General features: G+C 38.6%; 1 long non-coding RNA gene across 1 annotated transcript; it reads left to right on the forward strand.

The window, feature by feature from the left end:
• Positions 1-675: 675 nt before the first annotated feature.
• Positions 676-22,762, forward strand: LOC106005419. Its single transcript, XR_001178750.2, has 3 exons — positions 676-765; positions 1,815-2,007; positions 20,748-22,762. It is a non-coding gene; the product is annotated as an uncharacterized LOC106005419 (long non-coding RNA).
• The last annotated feature ends 951 nt before the right edge of the window (positions 22,763-23,713 follow it).

Raw genomic sequence — 23,713 nt, forward strand, 5'->3', positions numbered from 1 at the left:
CACTTGCTACTCTATGCTGAAAATTCACACGCAGACTCCAGGCCCCTGACCATTTTTATAGACCCGTTCAGTCATTTCCATGATAACCTTTCTAATGTCCTCAATTCCCTTTCCGTGGGTTGTCAAGCAAATACATTCTTGGCACTCAGTGAGAACTCCCTGTTCAAAATGCCACACATTACAAAGTCGATGAGTCAACACACATTTCTTGAGTGTATCCAATCTATAAGCTGCAGTGCTAGAAATGAATTCACACTTCTTTTATCCTACCATGCTGTCTTTCCCGAGAGTGAGACCTGTGTTTCTTCCATGTATAGTTTCTGATAGTATATTATGATTTCTGCTTTTACAAAACAGGACGTTGTTTAACCAAGTTCTTATGGGAGGAAGCACGGCCCAGCGAGCAGAACAATGATTTGAAAGTCCTGGGTTCTATTTTCAGCTCCAGTGTTGACTAGCTGTGCATTCAGCCCTAGGAAGGTCAAAGGCAGAATGGCCTTGTGTCGGTGACTTTTTCTGTATGTACAGGACTGGATGGAAAACAAATCAGGCATCTGGCTCACAGCCTCGAAGAGCTATGGTCTTTGGAGAATAGATGTGTAGTCACACTTTGTTTTCCTTTTTAAAGCAAAAGAACAGAACAAACTCTCTGGGGGGGGGAGAATGGGCTGGCAGAGAATAGAAGAGAGAAATCAAATAACCTTTTAAACAATCTGGGGGTTAAGGGATTGTTTGAGCCATTCAGATCAAAGAAGTCTCTTTGGGGTAAGTTGGAATAGCCTGCCTTTGAAAATGCACAGGGCTAAGGTTTGAAAGATTTCTCCAAACTTGGACAATAGGAGGCATCTACAACTCTGTCTGTAGGCACCAGGCAAGAACACCAGTGGCCGAGGCTTATGGGCCAACTGGGAAGTATAGGTTTGCTCTAAAGCTCTCTTCTGCTACCCAGCCCCAGCTGCCTGCCATGAAGAGACACAGGCCATTATTGCCTGAGTAGCTGAGCTTTCAAAAGAAATGAAACAGTTAGAATTACGTCCTTAAAACTCTTGGTTTTTAAGTAATGGACACTAATCAACTTATAAAGAGGCAGTGAGTAGGCAAAGCCAAGCATACCACAGTCTGGCAATTTACTTTCCATGTCTCTTCTACCTAAGATGAGATGCCTGAATGTGGGTCAGAGAGTTGACATTCCATATTAACCATCTTTTCTTTTCCTTTTCTCTTCCTTTCTTTTCTTTTCCTTTCTTTTCTTTTCTTTTCTTTTTCTTTTTTTTTTTTTTTTTTTTTTTTCCTGGGACTCCTCACTCTAGTAGCATTTCTGGTGGCCTTAATAGCTTTGGGATCACTTGGAACCACTGTTGACAACAGGAGATGGCTAGGCAAACAAAGGTATTGTTGTAAATGTCAAACACAAATAAAAGCCAGAGGACAAGAGCAAGCCCAGCAGAGATAAGTATTTATATGGTAAATTAATTTGTTGCCTGATGGTCGTGAACTGGGCAGTAGAGCAAAGTGAGCCTCTTACAAGTGAAATTCAATCTCTGTCCACATTCTAATGGCTGTAAAACTCACCATATGAAGCTCATAATTGGTGCATAAAACTAGCACTTTCCATTTTTTTTCTTTCTTATTTTGTAGGCTTTATGCATTATTTTAAAAAGAAAACATGATTAAGCCTCCTGACTCGTTCTTATTTCATCTTTGTTTCCTCTTGCTCATTTCTCATAAGAGATATTCATGTGGATTGAGTATATTAAGTCATCTGCAATGGGAAGATGGGGCGTTTATTAAATGGGGCATTTTCTCTTGTCTAGGTGCTTCAGAAGAGGCCCAATAAAGTTGGTGCTAAGGAGCCTCACAAAGCTAGGTGGCAGCTTACATATGAAGGGACCTGCTAAGAGGTTATGGAAGTGGTTCTACCCATGTTATCACCTTGGCAGTCACCACCCCTCAAGTGCAACTTTAAAGAAGCTGACACTGAAGATTATTTGGAAGCCATAACCAATAGTAAGTGTCCCCATCCTCATTCTCAATGCCAGTAGATGTATTTCTTCCTTAATCCAAACCAAAAGAGGAAGATAGTGGAACCACTCGCAGAGGTTGATATATGTCTTCAGGACTGTATGAGACATAGGAACTGATGTCTAACTCATATTTGAAAACACATGGACTGTGACATGAACTACTCCTTTTTCAGTCCAGGACCAAGATAGGTTGGGAATAATTAGCACTTCAGAATTTGGTGGGAACCTACATCAGAATGGTAAATTGGGTCATTTTATAAGAGATTGTGTAAAAGGGTGATATGACCCCATTTGAGGGGATGTACCACTAGAAGCCAAGAGAATGAAGAGGTCATAACTGGCTAGGCTGAGAAGGCTTAACTGAAGTCAGCGGAACAGTGATTAAGAGATGCCCTACAAAGTAGACAAAGGGAGGTATCTTCAAAAAAGAGACTCACCAAATGTCCCATGAGAGCAAAGTCAGTTGGGATGTCCACTATTCAGAGGACCATGACTGATTATAATAACACGAGCAAAGTTTATTCCACCTTTCCATCTTCCCCTTGCTTGACCAACTTTCCCTGTCTCTGAAGAAAACAGAAATCACAGGTAGGGAATATGGCAACCATATGAAGAAAAGAAAGTAAGAAAATCAACCTGGCTCCTTCTCCTAGGCCCAGACATCCAACATGAGTGATAACCGAGCTGTGAGAGGAAACAGCTAACGTTCATATGGATTAGACTTTCTACTGCACCATATTATTCACTACCTTGAAAAAAAGTGGGGTTTGAAGGGTTTGTTTTGTTTTAATTTATTACCTGTTGGTAATCAGAAAAGCCAATGGAGAACTTTCCAGAGTTATATCAGTTAGTGGAACCTGGGGGTTAGAGGTGAATATCAGGTTCAAAGGGGCAGAAGCAAAATAAAAATGGCTTTCTACTTACTACATTCCAAGTCCAGCTCAGACAATAAACCAGTTTTACTTGAATATAGAAAGTATTTTTGTGGTAAGGATTCAACATAACAAGGATGCAATATGATGTCACAGTTATCTCTTCAAATTCTTATCTTTACAATTAGCTTTGCCTCCTTAAAGATATATTGGATTACAGAAAAATTTCTGCAGGATTCTAACAGATATTCCCTAAAACAACATTTCTATAGTCAAAGATACTGGTGAAAAACTAGTTTATTCAAAAAAATAAATAGGTTTTCTTACTGTAGGTCTTTTAGGAATCTTTACTAGGTTAATATGTGTTGTGAATTTACCAAAAAAGGGGGTTTGGTGTGGGTTTTTCATAGACAGATTTTATGAAGTTCAGGAATTTTCCCTCTATCCCTATACTTTGAAGTGTTTTAATCAGGAAGGGATGCTGTATTTTGTCAAATGCTTTTTCTGCATCAATTGAGAAGATCATGTGGTTCTTCTCTCTTCTTTTATTGATTTGTTCTATCACATTGATTGATTTGCGAATGTTGAACCATCCTTGCAGCCCAGGGATGAATCCCACCTGAACATGGTAGATAATCTTTTTAATGTGCTGTTGGATCCTATTTGCTAGGATCTTGTTGAGAATCTTAGCGTCCATATTCATCAGTATTGGTCTGAAATTCTCCTTTTTGATGGGGTCTTTGCCTGGTTTGGGGATCAGGGTAATGCTGGCTTCATAAAAAGAGTCTGGGAGTTTTCCTTCTGTTTCAATATTTTGAAACAGCTTCAGGAGAATAGGTGTTATTTCTTCTTTGAAAATTTGGTAGAATTCCCCAGGGAATCCAATCCATCAGGTCCCCGGCTCTTGTGTTTTGGGAGGTTTTTGATCACTGCTTCAATCTCGTTACTAGATATCGGTCTATTCAAGTGGTCAATTTCTTCCTGGTTCAATTTTGGGAGTTTATAGTTTTCCAGGAATGCATCCATTTCATCTAGGTTGTTTAACTTATTGATAATAACTGATAATAACTTACTGATAATAACTTCTGATGATTGTTTCTATTTCCTTGGTGTTAGTTATGATCTCTCCCTTTTCATTCATAATTTTATTAATTTGAGCCTTCTATCTTTTCTTTTGGATTGGTGTGGCCAATGGTTTATCGATCTTATTGATTCTTTCAAAAAACCAGCTTCTAGTTTCATTGATACGTTCTACTGTATCTCTAGTTTCTATCTCTGCCCTTCAACAGACAAATGGATAAGGAAGATGTAGTCCATATACACTATGGAGTATTATGCCTCCATCAGAAAGGATGAATACCCAACTTTTGTATCAACATGAATGGGACTGGAAGAGATTATGCTGAGTGAAATAAGTCAAGCAGAGAGAGTCAATTATCATATGGTTTCACTTATTTGTTGGAGCATAACAAATAACATGGAGGACATAGGGAGATGGAGAGAAGAAGGGAGTTGAGGGAAATTGGAAGGGGAGATGAACCATGAGAGACTATAGACTCTGAAAAACAATCTGAGGGTTTTGAAGGGGCAGGAGGTGGGAGGTTGGAGAAGCCAGGTGGTGGGTATTACGGAGGACACATATGGCATGAAGCACTGGGTATGGTGCATAAACAATGAATTCTGTTATGCTGAAAAGAAGTTAATAAAAAAATATGAAAAAAGGGGGTTGGATATAGCATTTCCAAAGTCATTTGCCCATGCAATGTTTTTATTTCTCAAAATTTAGCTTTTATTCAGTAATATATGTTGAACACCTACCATGTGCAGGCATGAGGGTTGAGTGTTGGCAGTTAGTTCAATATATCAGATGTGGTTCCTTCCCTGAAGATCTTATATTCTAATCTGCTTATTTCAGTCCCTCTTTCTCTAGAATTTTCTTTGGAGAGACCTGTTCTATGACATTTTTCCAGATTTCTGTCACTGAAAAGCTATTTGTTAACACAAATGTATGAATCACCTGAGCACGAAGTTGCCTTATAAGAGAGATTTATTTTTATAAAACATAATAAAAATATGCATTCACAACAAAGCATGAAAAAAAAAAAAATTGGTCACTTTTTCTCTCTCTCCTTGGTCAGTTTCAGTTGAGGATGAAAACCCCTGAGAAAGTCACCTCTTTTCTCTTTTCTCCCTTGATTTGATTCCTTCCCCTGTATCATACATCCAATCCCCACATTTTTTTCCTCTGCTCACTCAGGAAAGATCTGACATCAGCCAATTGAATTTGTTTGGCCTTCCTGTGAGGCATTTCCACAGAGGTTAGAGTTATATGTAATCTTGTGTTATCCCACGAGACGTTCCCATATGGGTATTTCTTAGGCTATCACTTTTCTCCATTCCCAAAAAGTCGGTCTGCATTCAATTAATTAGAGCATCTAAATCTTGATGAAGTATGTGAAAGAAAACATGGAGGATATAAATAATTTTTTTTCCTGGATCCTCGGTAAAGTTTCATGATGCCCAACATCTGCATAAGGATTAGCAGAGACTTTGTGCCCAGGTAGCTGTGAACCTATCAGATGTCAAAGGACATGGCCCACTGGGCCTAGACACATATTTCCTCTTCCCTTCTGGTGACAACAAACTTCATGGGAATTTCCATTCCTGGGAGAGACCCAAATATGCCAACTACTACAACTACTATGCCCTGAAGTGCAACCTCTTACTCTACATCATCTATGAATTGCTGACTCCTTTCTGCCAAGTTTTTCACCAACTACCAGATTCTCTGCCCAGTGAGCATGGGTCCTTATTCCTAGGGATCTAACCTATGAAACCTTGTGGGCAAGATCAAAGAATATATGCTGAATCACAGTAATTGGGTTTACAATTATTTGGATTATCAAAGTAAGTTTAGAAAAAGTATCTCATCGATTGTTTTAGGACCTTGTCCTACTTAACATATATCTCAAATATAGCTCAACTCCTTCCACCAATAACCATCACATATATCACTATTTGTGTCTAAGCCATCATCATCTAAGACCATAATAATATAGGTCTCAACTGGTCTTTCCAATTTTGTTTCTGTCTTCTCCAATTTTTCACATAAAAGAATAAGTGAACCCCCAAATAAATCAGGGTTTCCGCTTCTGACCAAAACAGAGAAACAGGAACAACTTGAAACAATTAGAATATCGAAATGTGTGTGTGTGTGTGTCCCACAGTTTTTAGATATTGACCCAAAGTTAGTACAGGACTGCAATCTCCCAAATAAAGAAAGCAACAATGTGACTAGGAGTGACCAACCATCTTTGTTTGCCTGGAACGTAGAGAGTTCCCAGAACATGAGACTTTCAGTGCTAAAAGTGAAATAGTCCTGACTAAATCAAGAAAGTTGTTCATCCTAAAAGCCCTGTGATTTCACCAGCTAACTGGTATATAGGAAGTTTCCAACTGTAGCACAGGCAAGAGGGGACACAAGTGTAGTTCATCAGACTTGATAAGTTGAGGAGATAGAGATGGAAGTTTAGGGATACAGGAGGCTAGTCTCTGAAGGGTGAGTAGCAAAAAGAAGAAAGTTGTGCACAGGAAAGCTGCACTCTAGAGATACAGAGAAGGGTTTCCTCACATTATTGGCTGAGTTATGATCTGCACATTCAGGGGAAGCAACTAACTAAAACTGGGGAAATAAATACAAGAAAGGGGTAGGTGGCAAACCCCTTAAGCTCACACAGGGCTGAGATTAGTTTGTTATCCTGAAAGCGAGAATGAAAATATGTCATAGTTCAGTGAACACTGGGTAGAATCCTCAGTGGGGCACTATCTCATTAATGGGGCAAATTAACCATAGCTTAAGGAGACTGCTCTAGACCCACTCTAACAAAGCTTACAGGATAGGATCCAACTGTTTCCAAGTAACCTAATCATATGTCAGGAAAAAAATAATCTAATATTAATTCAAAAATACAACACAATTAATAAATCCAGGAATAAATCAAAGAATACAAAAACACGCCAAAATGATGGAACCAGCAGGCATGTATGTAAAAATATCTTATATAAATATTCTTTAAATGTTAAATAAGGTAGGGGGAAAAAGAGCATGATAAGGGGAAATTTTAAAGATAAAAGCACCCAAATGGAATTCCTAGAAAAGAAAAATATAGTATATGATGTAAAAAAAATCCATTAGATGGATTAATAGCAGATTAGACACTATAAAAGAAAATATCAGTGAATTTGAACATAGAGCAAAAAGAAATCTAAAACAAACAGAAAGACTGATGAAAACAAACAAGAAATCAGTGAGATATGGGACAATATTGTGTATAAAATACATGAAATTAAAGTTCCAGGAGATGAAGAGGGGAGCAGAATATTTGAAATATTAAAATTGAAATTGAGGGGCGCCTGGGTGGCTCAGTGGGTTAAAGCCTCTGCCTTCGGCTCAGGTCATGGTCTCGGGCTCATGGGATTGAGCCCCGCATTGGGCTCTCTGCTCAGCGGGGAGCCTGCTTCCTCCTCTCTCTCTCTGCCTGCTTCTCTGCCTACTTGTGATCTCTGTCTGTCAAATAAATAAAATCTTAAAAAAAAAATTGAAATTGAAAATTACAATATTTGATTTAAATTGCAAAAAATAAACCCAACCATCCAAGAAGTTCAATGAATCTTCAGCAGAAAATAACAATCTTTACAAAAAAGTTTAAAAAATCATAATGAGGGGTGCCTGGGTGGCTCAGTGTGTTAAAGTTTCTGCCTTCCACTCAGGTCATGATCTCAGGGTCCTGGAATCAAGCCACATGTCAGGCTCTCTGCTCCTCAGGTAGCCTGCTTCCCCCTCTCTCTCTGCCTGCCTCTCTGCCTACTTGTGATCTCTCTTTCTCTCTCTGTCAAATAAATAAATAAAATCTTTTTTTAAAAAATCATAATGAGCTTGGGGGGGGACAGTGTTAAAGACAAAATCTTGGAAGCAACTAAGAGGAAAAGACAAATTACATAAAAAAGAACAAAAGGATGAAGGCATACTTCTCATCAGAAACTGTTCAAATCAAAAGATGTCAGAGAAACATCTAAAATACCGAAAGACAAAAACAAAACAAAACAAAACACCAATCAAGAGTTCTTTAAAAAGTAAAAATATCTTTCCAAATTTAAGCCACATAAAAATTTCAGACAAACATGGATGGAACTAGAGCGTATCATGCTTAGCGAAATAAGTCAAGCAGAGAAAGACAACTATCATATGATCTCCCTGATATGAGGAAGTGGTGATGCAACATGGAGGCTTAAGTGGGTAGAAGAAGAATAAATGAAACAAGATGGGATTGGGAGGGAGACAAACCATAAGTGACTCTTAATCTCACAAAACAAACTGAGGGTTGCCGGGGGGAGGGGGTTTGGGAGAAGGGGGTGGGATTATGGACATTGGGGAGGGTATGTGATTTGGTGAGTGCTGTGAAGTGTGTAAACCTGGTGATTCACAGACCTGTACCCCTGGGGATAAAAATATATGTTTATAAAAAATAAAAAATTAAAAAAAAAAAATTTCAGACAAACAAAAGGGGAGAGCATTCATTACCAGCAAATGTTCACTTGTACAAATATTAAAGAAAATTCTCTAGACAGATAAAAAATGACAAAAGGCAGAAATTTGGGTTTACATAAAGGAATAAAGAGCACAAGAAATAGATAAAATTTGGGTCAGTATAGAACAGATTTTTTTTCCGTCTTTTCCAGCCACTTTAGAAGACATGCAGCTCTTCAAAAAAAATAAGTAAATAAATAAAAGCAGTGAATTCTGAATTTTATGTTGTAAATAGAAGTGAAAAGTTTGGCAACAAAACAGAAAGGATCAAACAAGAATTGCACATATGCAATGCCGTAAGGTTCCTATATTATGTGTGACGTGTTGTAATGTTACTTAATGGCAAATTGTGAGAAGTTAAAAATATATAATGTAAACCTCAGTGCAACTGCTAAAAAAAGTTAAAAGTTATAGCTAATCATCCAATAGTAAAAATGAAACAATAATAAAAATACTCACCTGATACAAAAAAATAATGGAGAGAATAAATAAGAAAAGATAAACAAATAGCAAATAGCAATATGGAAGATTTAAAACCAATAATATCAATAACTACATTGATTGTAAAAGGTCTAGATACTTGAATGAAATGACTGATATTATTGGATTGGATAAAAAAGCAATAGCCAACTGTATGATGCCTGAAAGATACCACTTAACAAATAGATTTTAATAATTAAAAAAAAAAGAATGGCAAAAAGATACACCATGCAAACTCTAATCAAAGAAATTCTGGAGTGACATTTTATGGTTCCAATAATTATAGTTGGAAATTTCAACTCTTTACTCTCAGTAAGTGATAGCAAAAGTAGAGAGTAAATCAGTGAATATACAGAATACTTGGCCACTAGAACAACAGCTGACCTAATTAGCATTTATAGAGTACTCCATCCAACAATATCAGAATACATGTTATTCTCAAGGGCATATAGAGCATCCAATAAAATAAAGTAGACATTATTATGAGCCATAAAACAATTCTCAATACATTTAAGGGGATTAACATTATACAAAATATGTTCTCTGGCCATAAGAAATTCAAGCTAGAACTCAATACCAGAAATATATACCTGTAAAACTCTCCAAATATTTGGAAATTGACCCATGGATGAAAGAGAAAAATCACAAAAAAATACTAGAAAGTGTTTTGGTCTGAATGAAAATAAAAACAATATATCAAATTTGTGGAGTGAAACTAATGGGGCCAGTTCTTAGGGAAAATATAGCATCAAATGTCTACATTAGAAAGGAAGAAAGATCAAATCAATGATCTTAGCTTCCATCTTAGGAAACTAGAAAAAGAAGAGGAAATTAAAACCAAGGCAAGCAGAAGAGAAAAAAAAAATTAATGAAAATAAGCTACCCTAATTGAACACTTACTGTGACCCAGGCATTATCTTAAGAGACTGATGCCCAGTATCTGCTCTAATCTGGTCACAACCCTATGAGCTAGATAATAATAAGATTATGATCCTATTTTTCAGATGAGGAAATTGAACCTTGATGAGGTTCATTAATGCTTCCAAGTTCATGTAGTTAGTTAAGAACCAGAATTAGGATTTAAACTCAGACCTCTATGTAACATTCTTCAGACTTAATTAAGCATATTTATGCAGTTAAACATATTTTATTATCTTTGTTTGATATTTCTCTATTGTATATAGAAATATATAACATATATAGTATATATATGATAGAGTACATATACATATATATGTACATGTCATATATGTATTATACAAATTACATATGTTGTGTATGTGTACATATATGTATATACATACACTCACATACACAAAATCTTTATTAACTTAAAATCAGAAATCCTCATTTTCCTAGCCTGTTGGAGAATAGTTTAGAGGTTAGCCATTGCTATTGTCATCTCTGAAAATTATTCTATCAATGAAATGATCCACCATGAAGGACATCTGTGGAAACACAGTCTGTGACTAGAGCCCATGAATAATTTCCACTTGTTCCTGCCAGTCTTTTAAGCTATGTGTCCTTGAGTCACAGAGACATGGATGGGCAGCTGAGAGTATCACAGAATATTCCCTTCCTACCATAACTCACTCGAGTGTTAATATATGCTCACACAAATACATCCAACCTTCCCCAAATATTATGCAATTGAACTTGCATAATATTCTTTACTTGAGGAGCCAAATGCATTTCTCTCCAAGCACAAAGTAGTAAAGGGTACAGGATGCCTGATTCTTATTCTTATACACAATTACTCTGTCATCTTGGGCAGGTCACTTTGAGATCCTGTTTTATCACTTTGGATCTCATTTATTTACAGGTGTTAAATGAAAGGAAGGAAGCATCCCCAATATCCTTCTCGCCTACACAGTTGACAACTTTGAATGCCTTATCAGTGTGACTCCTGGTCAGTTCCCAATCTCCATGAAGGTAAAAGTCAGATGATAATATCCATCTTAACTCCTTACAATGACCTACAGAGCCCCACAGCACAATTTTCCCCCACACCCTCTGCTCAAACTCCTGTTATTTTGCTGACCAGATCTACTACTCTTCCCCTCTGTATTAATTTGCTAGGGCACCGTAACAGAATAACACAGAATGGGTGTCTGAAACAACAGAACTTTATTTTCTCACAGTTCTGGAAGCTGGAAACCCAAAATCAAAGTGCCAATGGGTTTTGTTTCTTCTGAGGTGTTCCTTCTTGGCTGGTAGGTGTCCACCTTTTTGCAGTACTCTTCATGTGATTTTTCCTTCAGTGCGGTGTATGTCCAAATTTTCTCTTCTTGTCAGGATACCAGTCAGACAAGATCAGAGCCCATCCTCATGGCCTCATTTTAACCTAATCATCTCTTAAAAGGCCCTGTCTCCAGATGCAGTGACATTCTGATATGCTGAAGGTTAGGGTTGCAATATGTGATATTTGAAGGGACGCAATTCAGTGCCCAACACCCTCACTCACTCTGCTCCTGCCAAACTGGCCTTTTTTAATGTTCTTTAAACACTCTTGCCTTTGCACTGACTATTCCTTTTCTCTCAAACAATGCAAAATACCGTAGTGTCCTCTGTAATCTTATAACTTTGAGGGTGCTCCCATAACTAGTGGGCATGTCAACCCTTGGCTAGAAACTATTTTTATAAGATTTATCCTGAACTTTTCTGGTCTTCTTCCTTCTCATTCTTTTTCAGTTTGTTCCCTTTTGCGTCCTTAAATTGTCACTCCAATGCCTTCGCAGGAAATGACTTTAGAGTTTGGCTCCCCTTGTCTCATTCCACCCAGTCAGGGTATGACTCTACTCTTCTGACATGGCCACCGTATTAAATGGGCTGATTCATCCATTCGGAAGAAGTTGAATTAATGAGTACCAGGTTATGACCCCATCAGTATTTGAATCTAGTGATACACAGGAAAACATTAAGATTAGGATTAATTGGGATTGATGAATACAGTAACGATGTACACAGGGCATTCTCAGAGCCCAGGGAAGTGACAATAAAATGAATAGACAACAAGAAGTCTTTTAGAAAGAGATGCAATAGAGCTGAAATTTGAAGACTAAACAATGGTTAGCCAGGCATAGAAGGGGGAAAAGAATTTCCCAAGCTATGACAGCATCATATGTGAAAGTCTAGAAGCATGAAACAGTATGATATTGACAAAACAGAGGACATGCTTCAGGGTATGGCTAATGAGGCTTGATTGAGGATAGATATGGGGGGGCAGAAAACAAAATCATATCTGATGAGATACTGTGACTTGGAAGCCCTGGGAAGCATTACCAAATTCTTAACAGGAGAATAATTTGGTCAAATCTCTAATTTAGAAAGTTAGTCTGCCATTTCTGAAGAGGATGGTTTATATATAAGAGCGGGTACTAGACAAAGGAGAACAGTTAGGAAACTATTATTGTAATTCTGCTGTGAAAAATAAGGATCAGAATCAAGGCAGAGGCAACACGAATAGAATGGAATGTATGTTTCCCCAATAAATTAAGGAAATGGAATTTAGGGGGTTAATGTTGGGTGTACTGTGGGAGTTGAACTAGAAGAAAAATTTGAACTAACTCCCAAGTTGCTGGGTTTGGCAATAATAGAGATGATCATATTGTTCATTATGAAAGGGAAGAGAAATAAATTCAGTTGTAGACATGCTGAGTATCTGTGAGATATCCAGAAGAGATGTCCAATAGGCAGTGATATTTATAATTTTTCTAACCGTTGAGTGAGAGTACCAAAGAGTCTTTACTGATTGAAGCCTACCTAATTGTTTTATTCTCCTTGTAAATGTTCTATTCTCCAAATCACAGCTTAGGATCTTCAGCAAAAGGAAGAATGATAGAATTCATTTGTTTGTTTTGAGACCAAGGGTAATTAAAAAGGTAAAGTACATCGACAACCCCTCTCCCTCAATGTGGCACCACCTAAGGTACAGATGTCCCTTGGGTCCCAAAAGTGTGACAAGGCACATACATTACAGTGACCATCGAGTAATCTCCTAATTTCCACTGAAAAACAATACATAATGATTAGTGCAAAAGTATAGTGTTTCACAGATAACCCAATGTTCTCTTTTGACTGAAAAACTCTAGTGAAGTAGGCAAAAGAAGTAATATATTCTGGCTTCATTTTACTGATGAGGAAGTTGACGAAGAGATCAAGTGACTTGTCCAAAGTCATACTAATCTGCAGTGAGCAGATCAAGTCTTCTGGCTCTTCATCTTGCTCTTTCCAAGACACCACACGTGCTCCCCCAGAATAGCATGCTTACAAAAGACATATAATCTACTCACCATAACAGCTTTGCAGTAATAGTTTAATCTTCTAAGTAATCAATCCCGGCTTTTCCATTTACTAGTGAAATTGCAGGTGGAAACTATAGAACTTGAAACTCTACCTTTCCCATTTCTGTATTGATCCTCTCTGAAGGTAAGTGATATTAATGGGATACATGCTATCATCTCATATTTCACAACCAAGCCCTTCAAAGTTGAGTGACCCATAATGCAGAAGGAACCAATTTCCTTCCTTGGCTCTAAAGCATCATTAATCCAGACTTCTCTGTTCTGTCCAGTTGCTTAGTGATAGCTGGCTTTCATTCTAATAATTATCATCATCATAATTTTATCACTCTATTCAGACTCCTCTAAATTGCAACGTGGCCTGGGATACCTGCTGAGATCATATTTTTATATGTAGAGATAGTGTCGTAAATTATCATCTGCAAAATCCTAACATCTCAGAAGTTATAATTCCCTGTCAAGTTCACTATGATAGCATCATAAATTGCAACACTATGTGTGGCATTGCAACAAGTTAAATATAACACATATATACATGAATCCTGCATTAATTATTGCCTTTTGGTTCTGCTGGTTTCTCAGGAATGCAGTTTGCAAAGTTTACATAAATGTTTTTATTTAGTGAGATAAATTGAGACATGAATCTTTTGTAAAAGGGAGAAAGGGGAGTAATCGGATTCTCTGCAGAGATGGCAATGTATTGGAGACAGCCGAAAATGTTTTGTCTTCATCTACTAAAAATTCCAGGCTGAAAAGAGTGAAATTACCTCCTCTCTCTAAATGCTTTTACCCTAGTGGCATTATATAATTATCCACAAAAGGGTGTGTCATATTACACAATCACTACCTTTCCCTTAGCTGGAGATTTCAACGATAAATAGATGAGAAATAATGTCACTTAGAAGGGACATCAAAAGTTCATCCAGACAAGCTTTCTTGTATCAGTCTTTCTTATAGTAAGTCAAGCAATATTTTAATTTAAAAAAATACAAAACCTTAACTTGTTCTTCTGTCTTGAAATAGGTTGGGAGATCTTTCATTCATTCTCCAACCTCATCTAATTCCACTCTGTCCAAGCACAGTCATCTTTTCAATTCACTGATTATCCCAAGATTGTTCATGTCTCAGGGCCTTTGCACATCCAGCCAGATCCTTCTTCCTGCCTACCCTCCACAACCACCATAGTCACTTCCCATTGTTTTTAACCATGTTTTTCTCTATCACTTCACCCTGTTCATTTTCTTTATGTTTATCAAAATTTGAAAAAAAAAATAAATAAGTGGTGCCTCTTATCTGTCCTCCCCAGCTCCATCAGCACTGCTAACATGTCTGAGTTGGATGTCATGTATGACCAGTGGCTAGTCCATCATTAGCGCTCAATATATATTTGTAGAATGAATGAATGAAAGGAATTTTTCCCCAAGTTTTTAGTTGTTGCCTTATATGCTTAAAAATCACTATTATAGCCTTATATTCTAAACACAAATATACTTCTATAGGTAGGGGAAACCACCCACAGACACAAGTCACTGAGGTTGTAGGTAGGGGAGTGATTACTGAGCTTTTGTGAAACATAGAATCCCTTCTGCTAATGTTCACTTCCTAGTCAGCTTCAAATAGGTATAGAAATGGAAGATGAGGTTTGAAACTGTCAATGTGATCTGATTAACCAAGATAATATGGAATTTTTTTGACCAAAAGCATCCTGCCCACTTTGTAGAATGAGATGCAGAACCTGTATTGCTTCTCTACTTCCCTCCAATTCTGTGTTCCTTAAGAAATTCCACAAACAACAATTTAAACCCAAAGGAAATAATTCCTTTATTTAACTTAAGTAACACCCAATGTAATACTATTTCTTTGTTTGGTGTTCATTTATGATGGAGAATAGCCCAACTTTTTCTTTAAAAAAAAAAATTCCTGAATTTTGCCAACAATTATTTCTAAGCTATCAGTAGCTTGATTTCTTAATCCCATCTTTTTAAAAAAATCTCTCCAATAAACATAGCTATGTTTTTTGTTTGTTTGCTTTTTAAAGATTTTATTTATTTATTTGACAGACAGAGATCACAAATGGCAGAGAGGCAGACAGAGAGAGAGGGGGAAGCCGGTTCCCTGCTGAGCAGATAGCAGAGATGCGGTGCCCAATCCCAGGACCCTGAGATAATGACCCAAGCCAAGGCAGAAGCTTAACCCACTGAGCCACCCAGGCACCCAAACATAGCTATGTTTTACAATATATAAAACACGCTAAAAACATGTTGATGCAGACCGAGATGTATTGGTAGACTGAGCAGGGAAAGTATGGTAGCACAGAGAGCACTTACTTGCCCAAAACAACCTCACCAGTCCCGACCACATGCAGGTGCATGAGTGAGGACCCATCCCCCACTTCAACTGTAGGCACGTGAATTGCTATCTGAGATGGTTCCATGTTTCAAGACATTGAGAGAAAATATAGTCATTATATCAGACTAAGGATGGGCACAGTTTTCCTGTAAAAGGCCAGAGAGTGACTATTTCAGACTTTGTGAGTCACACAATCTCTGTCACAACTACATGAACAATACAGAAATATACACGAATAGGTGTGTTATAATAAAACTTTATTTATAAGATTAGGCTGCAGGCCAGATATTGTGGCTGTAGTTTGTCAACCGCCATATTAAGGGATTCTGTGTAGCTGGTTTTGTGAGTCAGCCATAGGGTAAATTCAGTCTCAGCAAACATCTATTAAACACCTACTAAATGCACAGGTTTTCAGATAGTGTCATAACTAAGCTTCACAACAGATATGTAATTGATTGGTGCGAAAACTGAAACTGCTTGACTACTAAGTTGCATAGCCAGAGATAAATCCATTCTCCTCCTCCGGGGCTTAAGACCCTGGATTCAAACAACCTGGGTTTGAATCTTGCCTGAGCTATTTTCCAACTGTGCGCTCTATGCAAAGTCACTCAACTTTCGTGAGTCTCAGGGTCTCCTCCACCTCATACAGTGATTACCAGAACTAAGAAATAAAACACAGTGCTTAGAACAGTATCCTGTGCTCAATGCCCATGGCCAGCTTCAAACACAATTCTGTAGACGCTTAAGGTTCCAGAGAGTTCTTTTAACAGTTCCACAGGTATTTGATCCAAACAATTGCTGTTGAAACATTTTACTATTTAAAACACATTAATAAAACAAAACTTATACCCAAGCAGTGTGTACCAAATTTAACCTTTTTTCTTCCTCTTTGTATTAACATTTCCTGTCTGTTAACTTTTTTTGTGCTCAGACATTGAAGCAAAGCTTTTCCTGTTTTGTTTATTTAAAGATTTTGCAGAGAATTCAAGGTAAACTGATAAAGCTAATTATTGCCATTTTTAGCTACTTATCTATGTGAATGACAATTGTCTTGATACTGCAACCAAAATAAAAAAATATGAAATTGGAGGTTGAAGTGGATATGATTCCATCTCTAATTTCATGTTACTCGAAACAATTTCATTATTTCCATCAATGGATTTCCTAACAAGTAAATTTTAAAAATTATTTTAAAAAATCTTTATGCTAAAAATGATTCCCTGTTTTCTCTGTCTCATATGTTGAAGATTTATGCAAATTTTCATTTGGAGCTAAAAAAGACATTCCCCAGCAAAAACATTTAACTAACACATCACTAGACCAGAGTTGTTTCTTTAGATCAAGGCTTAAAATTCCTAGCATAAGAATGATTCTTACATATCTTTTTTTAAAAAATCACTCCCTGATAACCAGAAAAGGGCAAGTGGTCTTCTTCACTCTCTTCGGGGCCCACCGTCATCATAGCACTCTAGTGACCTTAATAAGTATTTCTCCCTCGATCCTCCTGACAATCCTCTGAGTTTGCCAGGAAACTGGTCTTAGTTCAGCTTCAAAAATGAAGAAACCGAATGAGATTTTTGAAAGTATAAATGACTTCCCAAGATCATACTACTAAGCAAGTGTCAGAGTCAAGACTCCAGTCAGGAGACATATGAGTACTGGTCCAGAGTTTTTCCCACCAGTTTTGATACTGAAAAGATCACTGGCACTTGGGAGTGGGGTTTTGGGAGTTCAGAGGTCAACCTTTAGCCATTGCCAAGGCTGATGGACATGCAGGCTGACCAAGCATTATCTCACTCCTTGGTTGTTTTCCTACAGGATGACCAGGCTCACTAAGGATAAAAGAATAGCCCAAGGACTTGAGTATTTTATTTGTCTGGTCTCACTTTCTGCAAGAGTCATTTGACATACCACTTTCCTAAAAGACCCACATACGGGTTCTCAACCTCAGTCCTGATCACAGTCTTCTAGACTTTACAACCCATAGGGGAGAGATGGTATTGTGCATTTATATCTATAGCACAGAGAGGCATCCAATCCACCTCTGTGAATAAATGTAGGACGGAGTCAAGCATCATGCCACGTTCTTCTTTAGACCTCTTTTCTTTTTGTTACCACCCTTTGGGGGCCATTTATGCAGGAATGTTGCAGTAAGCTTCCAAGTGATTTTTGAAATTTTGATCCTATGTCCCCTCACATTTTTTTTCTGCATTATCACCACCAGCATCTCTAGCTCCAAGCTAGAGAAACCAAGCAAGGTTTCTCTAGTGCCTCTTAGAACAACACAAGTTTCTCTTCCCAGGATCCAAGTTTCTCCCCAGTATGCCTTACTAGTATCTGTCAGGCATCCTCTCTACTCCGATCTTGTCATTTCCCAACCCCCTTCCTTCATGTACTGGGCAGGCTTGCTACTGCCTTGTGGCTTTGTCATGCTTGTCTCTTTGCCAGGTTTCTTTTCTCTCCACAAATCCAATCCTAACCTATGATTTCAGACCCAATCCAAACTTCATTTTCCATAAACTCTTCCCTAGTTATTTTAGCCCTTTATAATTTTCATAACACAAATTTTATACTTGATGACACTTATGTTAGTTTATGGGTTAGTCCAATCTCTATGAACACTGTAAACAACTGTATAAATTATACCCACGTTTTCCTACCTCCCCTACTGTAGATACCCACTAAATTAAATGCTTAATAAAATAATTCAGAGATTTAACTAAATCAGCATCAACCCAAAGCACACATAGAAAAAAAAATAAATATTTCTGAGACATGTCCCATAAATGGTCTATGCTTAGCTCAAGATAATTTTCCTCTGTACTTTCAATAAAAGGGAAACCTAGACTTTAATTTTATAGGTTGTTTTTCTTCCTTGGGCATTGCCATTGCTATTGATGTTTCCTAAACAAAATCTGCCACAGAAGCATGTATAAATGCCTAAGAATGAAACATAACCAATATCTAACAACTGACTGCCTTCTAATTGGTTAACCTAAATGAGTGACACACTAACTAGTCAAACTCCTTTCACCTGGGAGGATCTCTATTGATTTCCTTTCATGTTATCTAGAAGATTCGGAAAAGTCTAATGGCATTTCGAAAGATTTCAATGAGTGGGACATGACACTGCCTTTCACATCTACCGACTAGAAGGGAAAACTAAATACAAAAGATTCTTTTGAGTGAGCTTCTCTCTGATTTTTCAACCTATATGTATTTTTTGTAATGAAATATGAATGAAAAGCAAATTTTATTTGTATTTAAGAAACGAAGAGAGAAGTTATAGGTTATTATCGGGGTACATTTTATACCTGTTGCAGAAGATGAAGGTGCATTTTTTTGTCTTGGAGCCAATCTGTAAGTCGTGTTCCTTTAACACAGATGGAAGCCATCCCCGTTGTGGCTGTAGCCTCAGGCAGAGGAGGAAAGTGGGAGAAGGAGGAGCCCGCCATAATGTTTTATCCATTCTGATAGGTCAATATTCTTTTTTTTACCTGACTTTAATGTCTGGCTAATTGGAGAACTAGTAATGGGTTGACTGAGCAGAAGCAAACTGCTGTATTCTGTTCTCTGAACCCAGAGATAATCAAAGACCAGTATTTCATCTCTCAGCTGACCTAACTTTTGAGAGGGAAGTGAACTAGGGATGTGAGATAACTGGATAATTTGAGCATATTTTTTAAAAAAATCAACATGCCTCTTAAAATTGGTCAGACTTAGCTGATAATTTTTGTTCTCTTCACCGGTAACTTGGATTTTTTTTTTTTCTGTATTCTACACTCTTTGGTTGCTGTGGGATTTAATTTATTGGATAAGAGTAAATGACTTAAATATTAATCATATTTGTAAAAAGCACAGAAAGATGGTAAGGCTACACAACCTAGAATTATACCCCAGGGTAGAAATTGACTAGGTTAATTAGGACAGACTTCTAGGAAAAGTTAGATATTTCCTTGAATTCCCAACTGGAAATTGATACTTTTTGCGTTGTTGTTCATTAGTCATTTAAGCCTTAGTCATGTCGACTCAAGACTACCCCATTCTTGGGGCATGAAAGAAAATGATGAGTGCACACATTTGATAGGAAAAAGAGCACTGGACTGGATGGAAGCTGAAATATCTGGGCTCCAGTCCCAGTGCCTCCCTGTGTAGCCTTGGACAAGCATCTTTACCTCTCTGGTCTCCTGTCTAAGGTACACAGAAGAGTTTGAACCGGGGCAGACTTCCAAATGGTCCTCAGTTAGAAGGGGTGGTGGGTAAAAGCAATGTTTGCCTCAGAATGCCCACCGTCTCCTTTTTTATTCTCTGGGATGTTCCCCACCCCGCCATACCCCCAGATCCTCACACGGGTCATTTCTTCCTATCACTTAATTCTCTGCTATAATGCATTCCCTTAAAAGTCCCTTCCAGATAGTTCTCTTTAATGCCTCCTTTCTCAGTTACTTCCTATCCCTTACCCTGCTTTACTTTTCTTCTTGAGGTATTTCACAACTTACAAATACATACATTTTTATGCATTTCCCTTTTTATTAACTGCCTCTTACCTTGGAATATAAGCATTCTGAGAACAGGGATCTTATCCATTTTATGTATGCATAAAACTCTACGTGGTATGTAGTAAGGACTTAGGAAATGAATGAATTAATTAAAGGGATGAATGGGTGAATGGGTCCCCACCTGGCACAGGTGGCAGTATGCTGGAAGGGGGTGGCAGCTGGCACACCCCAAACAGGCCCAGCCAGTTTGCCACAGTCCCCACCACTCCTATTGTGTTCCCAGTGCTGAGTCCATGTGTTCCCAGAGCTGCATTTCTTAGATCCCACTTTTCCCACTGATGTTCCTGCGTGTTCTATGTAGGTATTTCCGTTTATGATATGATACTCCTGGGCTAAGATGTGCTCGGGCCAAAAAAAAAAAAAGAAAAAGAAAAAGTCCGCTGCTAAAAATAATTTGAAAACTCCCAGACAAGAGGACCTTTCAAATCCCTTCCAGTACTAACAGCCAGTGAATTCATGCTTCACGGCCATTCAGATCTGTAAGTATGAAATGCAAGACGTGTGTATTCAACTTCCCTTCATTGCCTCCTTTAAATGCTTTTTTTTTTTTTTCTTTTTTGATTCAATCCCCGCAGGAGCACACCACGTGAGCCCATTAGGAGACCGGCTCCTTCCCACCTGCCACCTCACGCCAGCCAGCAATCTCAGCGTCCCCACTCCACTCTTGCTCATGTAGAGCTATCCAATCCTGAGTGGCAGGACTGGCAAAGACAGCTGTTGGGCTCCCCACACATTTGGAGGAGGGGAAAATATGAGGTAGGTGGCTATATTCTTCTCCTCCTTTTTACGGAAAGAAACAGCTGCGATCTTCTTGTGTAAGAAGGAGTAAACAAAAGCTGGCAGGCCTCAGCCCCACGCAGGAGACAGCAGCGTTCAAATGGATTTTCCCCACCCCCCGGGCGCCATCCCACAACCCATGGCTCCATCCCCCACAGCCCCATCCCCCCACAGCCCAGAGGGGAAGCAAGGTCCTGGCGTGCCCTGTGCACTTGACCACACCCGTCCAAATGTGCGATTCGACCGAAGGAAACCAGTGCGATGCACGTCCTCGACCTCATTCAGCAGTCCCTTACTGGTTTTCACGAGTGGCATTGTCAAGTCGCAGGGAGGGCTGCGTGCACCCGGCCAAAACGCAGTTCCTCTGGGAGAAGCAGCATCCTTAGGTTCAAGGGTGAGCAGGCAGGCAGGAGTCTCTGTGCATGTGCACAGACTGGCTAACGAAGAAGTAGATCTCCCTGTGTTAAGAAAGTCAAGGTATGTTTAGGGGTACTCTCTGATTCAATGGTGGCTGGCTCATTCCTATTGTTTGCCCTTCGCTTTTGTTTGCTGATACAGAAAACAGTGTGTTCATTTATTCCTTTTCCCGCCCCCTTCCCTCTTAACGGCCAGGACCATCTGTCCCTCTGAAACTGTCTTTGGTTGCACAGTTTTGAATCCAGGGGACAATCCACGTGAAGAAGTGATTGTCCCTTCATGTTTTCTCGGAAGGGATTACATTTTTTTAAAAAACACCCTTTGTTTTTGTTCTTTGCACGTTCTCCAGTTGAAATACCGCACTCATTGAACTGCCAGGAATAAAGCCTGGGAGCGGACACTGGGCTGGTGTGACGTCAATTTGTTAAGCAAGGGCACTGTTCCCTAAATATGCTGGAATTGAGTGCATTCTTTATTAAGAAAAGTGGGGGGATGGCTCTTTGGATGCTTGACATAGTTATCTTTCAACCTCTTCTGCTCCATTTAAAACTAAGATTCTTTGTCTTCGTTGGTGTCTGTCATTTAAGACCATGTGGTTGGCAAGTTAATGCACTGAAGAATGAAAAAAAAAATCTTTTGTGTCCTGACCTTCATGAATTCAATAACTCAAGATGGCCACACACCTATGAGTCTGAATCAAAGATATTCACAGATCCAGTAAGAGATAAAGAAGGAATTTGTCTACAGGATTCTTTTATCCTGGAGGTGCTTCATGTCACCCAGTTGTGTGGCTGTTTTTTTTACAAAGCCATTGCCCCTTTAGGAAGTATTGATTTAGTCTGGTTAAACATGTCAAGTGAGAGGAAATGATCAATGAATCACTGCTTCAAAACATGGAATCTGCTGATTTTTGTAATCTCGAAGAGGCTGATGCAGGAGCTGGGGGGAAGAAGTGAAAATTCCAAATGGTTCCTTCATCTTTTTTTTTTTCCATGTCCATAAATGAGAACACAAGTTCAAGAACACTGTTTCCTAGGTCTCTTCCTCTGCCTGTCTACGCTATCATCACTTTTTGTTGCTGCTGTTGTGTGCGACCTAAAGGAGCATGAGATGACCTTCATCAAATATCTGGGTTTTCAATGTAATTCGTATCTTCTAAGCAAATTGGATTAGGCCAGTAATGACTCACTGCCCTGTGGTCTGGGGAAACGTTATCAGCAAAAGCATCTACCTCGGCACAAAACAAACTCAGACCATCTCCTATGGGCCCATCTTTCCCCCATCTCCTGGATTCTGGTAGCCTGTCCTGAGCCAAAGATCTCTTTAGGGACACCTGGGTGGCTCAGTTGGTTAAGTGTCCGCCTTCGGCTCAGGCCATGATCTCAGGACCCTAGGACAGAGCCCTGAATCAGGGCTCACTACTCAGCAGGGAGTCTGGCTCTCCCTCTCCTTGCCACTCCCCCCAACTTGTGATTTCTAATTCTCTCTCTCTCTCTTTCTCTCTGTCAAATAAATAATATTTTTCAAAATAAAAGAAAATAAAATAATATTTTTCAAAATAAAATAAAATAAAATCACTCTGTGCCAGACTACTTTGTGACATTTAGGAAATGGCTGAAGTCCTTACAAATCCCAGATAGATCTGGAGGAAAACCACTTTGAATCAAGGATTTCCAGGATCTCTAAAATTCAATCAGCAGTATTTCTTAAAATTAATGAAAGTCAGCATATAACAGGTTCAGCAGGGATCAGCTCAAGGGGAATTTTTGGATAAGTTTCCAGAGGTACTGACCACAAGACCACTTCTGCTGCAAAATTTCTCTGAGGTGGGGGTGTCTGCAAAGACATTGTTTCTAATTATCTTTTAATCAGAAGAAGAGCCAGCCAGCAATTTGATAAGTGTATCCTATGTGCCAGAAACCATGCGTCTATGTGATGTCTCTAAAACTCACAAGTATGCCAGGTAGGAAGTCACCACATTGTATTTTTCAGATCAGGAACCTGAGCCCTAAGAATGGAAGGTAGCATGGCCCTAGGCCACACTAGTCCTAGGTACTGTCTTTTCAGAAAAAAGCATAGATGATCCAAAAGAACCATCTTTACAAAGAAGCCTTATAGACTCAGAATGCCAATTTCTTCCACAGTGGAATGCATTCCTGATAATGAGGGAATTTGGAGAGCTCGATTAATTCCTTGCTACATCCTAGGATACTATTTACATGTTCTTAAGAGGGTCATTCTTTTTGTATACCGAATACTTATATGAAAAGATCATCACCTTATTCCATGTGCTAATTTGTAGGGAGAAGTTTATGTATTTGGGGAATTTAATTCATTCTGCATTTTA

The sequence above is a fragment of the Mustela putorius genome, unplaced genomic scaffold (assembly GCF_011764305.1).
Source record: "Mustela putorius furo isolate JIRA1106 unplaced genomic scaffold, ASM1176430v1.1 tig00000640_pilon_pilon_pilon, whole genome shotgun sequence".
In the NCBI taxonomy this organism is placed as follows: domain Eukaryota; kingdom Metazoa; phylum Chordata; class Mammalia; order Carnivora; family Mustelidae; genus Mustela; species Mustela putorius.